The sequence below is a fragment of the Melozone crissalis genome, unplaced genomic scaffold (assembly GCF_028551555.1).
Source record: "Melozone crissalis strain CALT ecotype California unplaced genomic scaffold, PUWL_Pcris_2 ptg000075l_1, whole genome shotgun sequence".
Lineage (NCBI taxonomy): Eukaryota > Metazoa > Chordata > Aves > Passeriformes > Passerellidae > Melozone > Melozone crissalis.
The window spans coordinates 2,568,343-2,575,186 of record NW_026535852.1 but is presented as its reverse complement, the minus strand read 5'-3'; positions in this window follow the sequence as shown (position 1 = coordinate 2,575,186).

The following is a 6,844-nucleotide window of genomic DNA, read 5'->3' as shown; positions in this document are numbered from 1 at the left end:
TCCCGCGCGGCCGCGCCCACTGCCCCCGGTTGTCATAGCAACGCGCGGGCGGGGTGAGTGACGCAACGCAGTCACCCGCGGGGAACTACGGATCCCGGCGTGCTTTGCGCGCGGGTAGCGCCCGCTGCGGGCGGGGGCGCCGCGTGGGCTGATGGGAGTTGTAGGCGCGGCCGCCGCCGCCTCGCACTGCCCGCGAATGTCGCCTGTCGCGACTGTGGGGCGGTAACAATGGGAGCCTGAGAAAGGCTTCACTGTCCTGAAATATTTTCCTCTGAGTGCATTGCACAGCCGCAAGCACCGATATAAACGAGGAGCGAACTTGTCCCCGTTCTAATTCCACCGGGATTCATCGCTTTGCGTTCCCAAGCACGGTCCGGCCGCGGTGCCCAGAGCTCCCCCAGCCTGAATTCCGATAAATTCAGAAAGGCAAAGCTTTGAAAAACGCAGCGAGGAATGAGGAATTCCGCCTTGTAAACCTGGAGCAAGGAAATGTTCGGTGTGGAAATGCCTGAGGGCTGAGGGAAATGCGGCCATCGCTTCCAGGTGTGGCCTCAGCCGGAATTCCCGGGATTTCAGCGGAACCGGGACTCGTCCATCGCTGGAACTGCAATCCTGAAGGAAATCTCTACGGCAGGAGTCGAGTTCTAAATGTTAATGCTTTCCTAAAGCATTATTTTCACTTCATTCTTCACATGTTGTTCACTAAATTAGATTTTATTCAGATTTACGTTATTAAAATAAACATAACCTTGTCAGTGGTGGGAGTTCCTGGAGGATGGTTCTGTCCTCTTCCTGCTCAGCCCTCAGCACCCAAACCCATCCATGTCCCTTCCTCTGCTGTTCTTGTGGAAAACTTGGCAAAAAACACTGCGAGCTCCTGTTTTGGGGAAAAAAAATATTAAAGTTGTCCCACATTTCAGAGAAGACAGAAACTGGTCACTGTAAAAAGAAAGGAGCATTTAACTGGGATCACTTAATATTACTGGCAGGATTCAGGTAGCTGAGTAGCTGAGGTAGCTAATTACTGTCATTAATTAGTGTGGGGCAGATAAAGAGGGATTTTTTTTTTGTTTTACTTTTTACTCCATTCAAAGAGGGAAATAAAATCCAAAAACCCACAAAAACGACACTGAAAAAGCCCTCCAAAAATAAAAAACCCAACCAACAACAAGTAAAAACCCAGATAAAAAACCAACCAAAAACACAAATAAAAAGACACCAAAAAACCTCTCCAAAAATAAAAAGCAACAACTAAAAACCCAAATTAAAAAACCCCTAAAAACACAAATAAAAATACACCAAATAAACCCTCCAAAAATAAAAACCCAACCAACAACAACCAAAAACCCGAATAGGCAAAACAACAAAAAAAACCCAACAAGCCAACCAAACAAAAAGCAAAGAAGCACGGCTGTTTCTGAGTGTGAAGGTTCGTTTTGCCATCCCTTTCACAATCAGCTGTTTTTCTTGGGAAACTTTTTCCAAGGTACTTGAGTTACTCATTTCTAGGAACTGGAGCCCCGTGTCCCGGACAAGCTCCTGTTGGAGCAGCAGGAGCTGCCCCTGTGCCTGGCAACAGCGATCCCACAAACAAACCCGGGAGCACACAGGGAGCCCGTGTGCCAACCCAGGGACACCGAGAGCTCAGCACCCCCTGCGTGCGTCATCTGCAGAAAGAATTCCAGAGTGGTTTGGGTGGGAAGGGACTTAAAAATCACCCAGTGCCACCCCAGCCATGGCAGGGACACCTCCCACTGTCCCCAGTGTCCAGCCTGGCCTTGGGCACTGCCAGGGATGCAGGGATGGAATTCCATCCCAGCCCTGCCCACCCTGCCAGGGAACAATTCCTCATTGCCAGGATCCCACCCAGCCCTGCCCTGTGGCAGTTTAAACCATTCCCCCTTGTCCTGTCACTCTTTGTCCATATAAAAAATCCCTCTTCCTCCTTTTTAAAACCTCCTTTGGACACTGGAAGGGGCTCTGAGCTCAGCCCAAAGCTTCTCCTGTGCAGGTGAGCAATGCCAGCTGTGCCAGCCTTTCCTGCCAGCAGAGCTGCTCCAGCCCTCTGCCCATCCTGGAGCCTCCTCTGGGCTCTCTGCAGCAGCTCCAGCTCCTCCCTGCGCTGGGGCAGCTCTGCAGGTGCGGGAAATAAAATTATTAAAAAAAACAAAACAAAACAAAACCACCCCCAAAACCCACAGAAACAAACCAACAAACAAGAAAACACACCAAAGAAACCCTCCAAAAATAAAAGCCCCAACCAACAACAACTAAAAACCCAGATTAAAAAAACAACTAAAAACCCAGATAAAAACACACCAAAGAAACCCTCCAAAAATAAGAAACCCAACCAACAACCAAAAACCCAGATAAAAAAACAACTACAAACATAAATAAAACCACACCAAAGAAACCTTCCAAAAATAAAAAACCCAACCAACAACAAGTAAAAACTCAAATTAAAAAAAACCCTAAAAATACAAATAAAAACACACTAAAGAAACCCCTCCAAAAATAAAAACCCAACCAACAACAAAAAACGCAGATAAAAAAACAACTAAAAACACAAATAAAACCACACCAAAGAAACCCCTCCAAAAATAAAAAACACAACCAACAACAACTAAAAACTCAAATTAAAAAAACCCCTCAAAATACAAATAAAAACACACTAAAGAAACCCCTCCAAAAATAAAAACCCAATCAACAACAAAAAGCCCAGATAAAAAAAAACTAAAAACACAAATAAAACCACACCAAAGAAACCCCTCCAAAAATAAAAACCACAACCAACAACAACTAAAAACCCAGATTAAAAAAACAACTAAAAACACAAATAAAACCCCACCAAAGAAACCCTCCAAAAATAAAAAACATAACCAACAACTAAAAACTCGAATTAAAAAAAAATAAAAATACAAATAAAAACACACAAAAAACCCCCACCAAAAATAAAAACCCAACCAAAACCAACTGAAAATTCAAATAAAAAAAAAACCTAAAAATACTAATAAAAAACACACCAAAGAAACTCTCCAAAAATAAAAAAAAAACAACCAACAACTAAAAGCCCAAATTAAAAAAAACCCCTAAAAACACAAATAAAAACACACCAAAGAAATCCTCCAAAAATAAAAAACCCAACCAACAAAAACAACTAAAAACCCAAATAAGCAAAACAACAAAAAAGCAACCAACCAACCAAACAAAAACCAAAGAAACATACAAAAAACAAAACAAGAAAACCAACATTAAAAAACGTACACAAAAAAAGCCCTCTAAACCCAGAAAGCAGGAGGAGTAAAACAACTCCTTCAAGGACAGAAGTGTCCCCGTGTGGGACAGAGAAATGTCCCCATCACTGTCAGCCCAGTGCAGTGAGAGGTGAATTCCCTTCCCACCTCCAGGCTGGGGACACCAATTTTCCCCTGAGATGCTCCTTTCCCCTTTAGTTTTGATTTTCTGTAGGAATTCCCATTCCCAAACCAAGCTCAATTTGTCAGTCTCCAATTGCCCAAATTTGGGGTGGATTTTCTAAGTGGACAAATGCAGCAGCTCCTGACAATGAGAGGGCTCAGTGCCAACCATTCCAGCTTTGCTCTGATGCTCAAACTGTTTCACTGGTTTTACTGAAATCCCCCAAAATAATTCAGAAGGAAGTGGATATCCTGTAAATTTATAATTTGGATCAACCAAAAGAAGTCCTGTTGCAGGGCAGGACATTTTTGTGAGGTCATGGGGAATGGTTTTAAATGGACAGGGGCAGGGCTGGATGGGATTTTGGGAACTAAAAATCCTTCCCTGGCAGGGTGGGCAGGGCTGGGATGGAATTCCATCCCTGCATCCCTGGCAGTGCCCAAGGCCAGGCTGGACACTGGGACAGTGGGAGGTGGAGTGGATTTTGGAATGGGGTTTAAGGTCCCTTCAACTCTGGGATTCTGTGATGAGGAGCTCTGGATTAATGAAGAAATGTTTGGCAGCTCTTGATCATTTCTCTAATTGTTCCTGCTGTTGGTTGCATTGCTGTGTTCAGCTGCAAGAGCAATATGAAATAAATAAAATATTCTGGTTATTCCCGAGTCTATCACAAAGAACCAACCAGGAGGGCACAGATTTTGCTGAAATCCATTTTGGATGGAACTCCACTCGTGGAGTCAACCAGACCCAAACTTGACTTGGATCTTCATTTGTTGTTTTCAAGTTTGGTGAGCCAGAACTGAATAAAAGAACTCCAGTAACAAATGAACCTGAACTGAAAGCCAAGGGAAAATCTGAATGAACTCAGAACCATCCAAACATTTGTTTTTTATTCCTGGTTATCACAGAATCCTCAAGGAATGGTTTGGGTTGGGAGGGACTTTAAACATCATCCAGTTCCAAACCCTTCCACTTTTCTACCTGGTTATTTCTGAGGGATCATTTAACAAACAGATTTAAATGATTTAGAATAATTCCATTTCTGCATTTGCCTCAACCCAGAGCTGACAGGTATGGATTAATTGGTTTGGAATGACAGCATTCCCCATTTGGGATATCCATAGGGAAGCTGGGGTTACCCAAACCTTTTTTGGGTACCCAGAACCTGTTTTTCTGGTTTTAGGGTTTTTTTAATTAGTTTTGAAATCTTTGCTCAGAGAACAGTGGTGTAGAATCACAGAATAGTTTGGATTGGAAGGGATTTAACTTCAGGAATTCAATGGGAGAAGTTCTACAGTTTATACAAAATCATTTAAAAACTACACTTTAAGGAGCTCATGGATGATTAAATTTAATAAACAAAAATAATTTCAAATCTTGTTGATGTGTTGGACAATTTTGAGACCATTCCATGGTTTCTGTAAGCACATTTGAGAAATTGTTTTTCAGAGCACCTGGGTGGAAAAGCTGCTCTGTAACACCAAGGAGGGAGGAGGAAAAAAATGATGCCCTGAAGAACAGGAAATGAATTGAAAATAATTATTTTTGGTGGAGAAATCAGCAAATCCCACAAATTCTGCGCCACACAAGGGGTGGTGATCCTGAAAGAAGGTAATAAAGAAAGAAATTAAAATCTCTGCACCCCATAGAGGGACTGTACACACATTAAATCTCACCAATATTTTCTAAAATGTTTCCCCACTGCACAGAAATTTCCTTTTCTTTAAAAATGATGCTTTAAAATATATCAGACTTCAAAGAACTAATGAGAAAATATTAAAGAAGGCAGCAAAATAAACTTAATTATTCACATAGCACGGTGAGAAAAGCTGATTGAGATGAAACAAAGCTGGGAGAACATCCAGGGAAAAAAGTCTAAATAAAGTGTTTAAATTGAGAGAATTACAATAAAAGGAAAAAAAACCCATAAATTATAATAATAATATTGGTGAAGGATCTTTTAAGGTATTTAAGAATGAACTAATTTTCCTGCCAAAATACAGAGTTTTGAAGGGAATTCCCTCAGAGGAATTGTCATTAGATACTTTGAAAAAGGGCTTGGACTGACTGAAAATTGCACTGAGCTTCTCTTGCCACTCAGGAGAATTAGCAAATAAGGAAAATAATGTTATAAAATGTGTAGGGGTGCCAAAAACAGTGGATAAAACAAAACCAGTGGTTTAGACATTAAAAAAAAATATTTGGCAGGGAAAGAGAATAATGACTGAATATCCTGAATGAAAATACTTAGGAATCAGAAAAAATATTAAAGAATTAAATAATTGGCTACTAATTGGGTAATTTTTCCTAGTAAAAGGTTGTTACTGGATGTTGTGAGTTTCCAAATGATGATGGGCAAGGTGATATCTTTAAAAATATCAACTTAAAAATATCAACTGCCATGGTAAAAGAAACTCTTTACAAAATAGTGAATTTTGCAGGCTTGTGTGTGAGAACTGATGGATATGGAGGAATTGTTTGGGAATTTATATTTATTTTTATATTTTATTTATAAAATTGTCTTTATTTTTATAATTTATAATTATTTATGTATATTTTAAATAACCTATGGCAGGACACAGGTGTGGAGAACAAAACCACAAATAAATACAAAATAAATGCACTTTCCAACTAAAACTTGTATATCCTGCCAGCAGCAATGAATTGAAGTAGATACAGTGTTAAAAAAGATGCTTGTGTTTCAAATAATATTAAAATAATAATGAAAAGCTGAATGAAAAGTTAAAATTGACTGATTCTTTGAGTACTGATAGCCCTTGAAAAACAATTTGGGATTTATGCAGATATTGTAAATACTGACAGTTGTATTAAACAAAAATTGTGGTGCCCAACATTTATGTGGAAGCAAAGTTTTGTAGTGACCTCAAAGGGGACTGGAATGGAAAAAGAAATTAAATCTTTATTTTTTAAAAAAAATTAATTTTTTTTTTTTTTTAATATTGATTTGGGTCCAGGGGAAAAAAATGGTCCCAGTGAGTGCTCTGCACACCCTCAGCTGTTTACATCTTCCTGCGACATAAATAGCTTCTGAAACTCCGAGTGTAAGGTTACAATTCATGGCTCAGGTTTTGCTCCTGGTTGTAAGGAGTGTGTAACTGGGTTTGCTCATGGCAGGATGTTTCCACCCTCGCTGCTCAGGTGGTTGGAGCTTCCTCAGGCACTGAACACAGATCTTTTAAAGTTTTTTTCTTGTCAAATAGGAGGAAAACTGCATAACTCTGCCCTTTAAAGAGATTTTTCCATTATAGATAGGAGACACCAACCACAACTGCTGATTTAATGTTTTTAATGATATGTTTTCAGTATTTTAGGCTGGAGTAAAGGACAGTATAGAAATTATTTCCAACTTTCATAGAAGGCTGGACAGGCTTTGGAGCAGCCTGGGGCAGTGGGAGGTGTCCCTGCC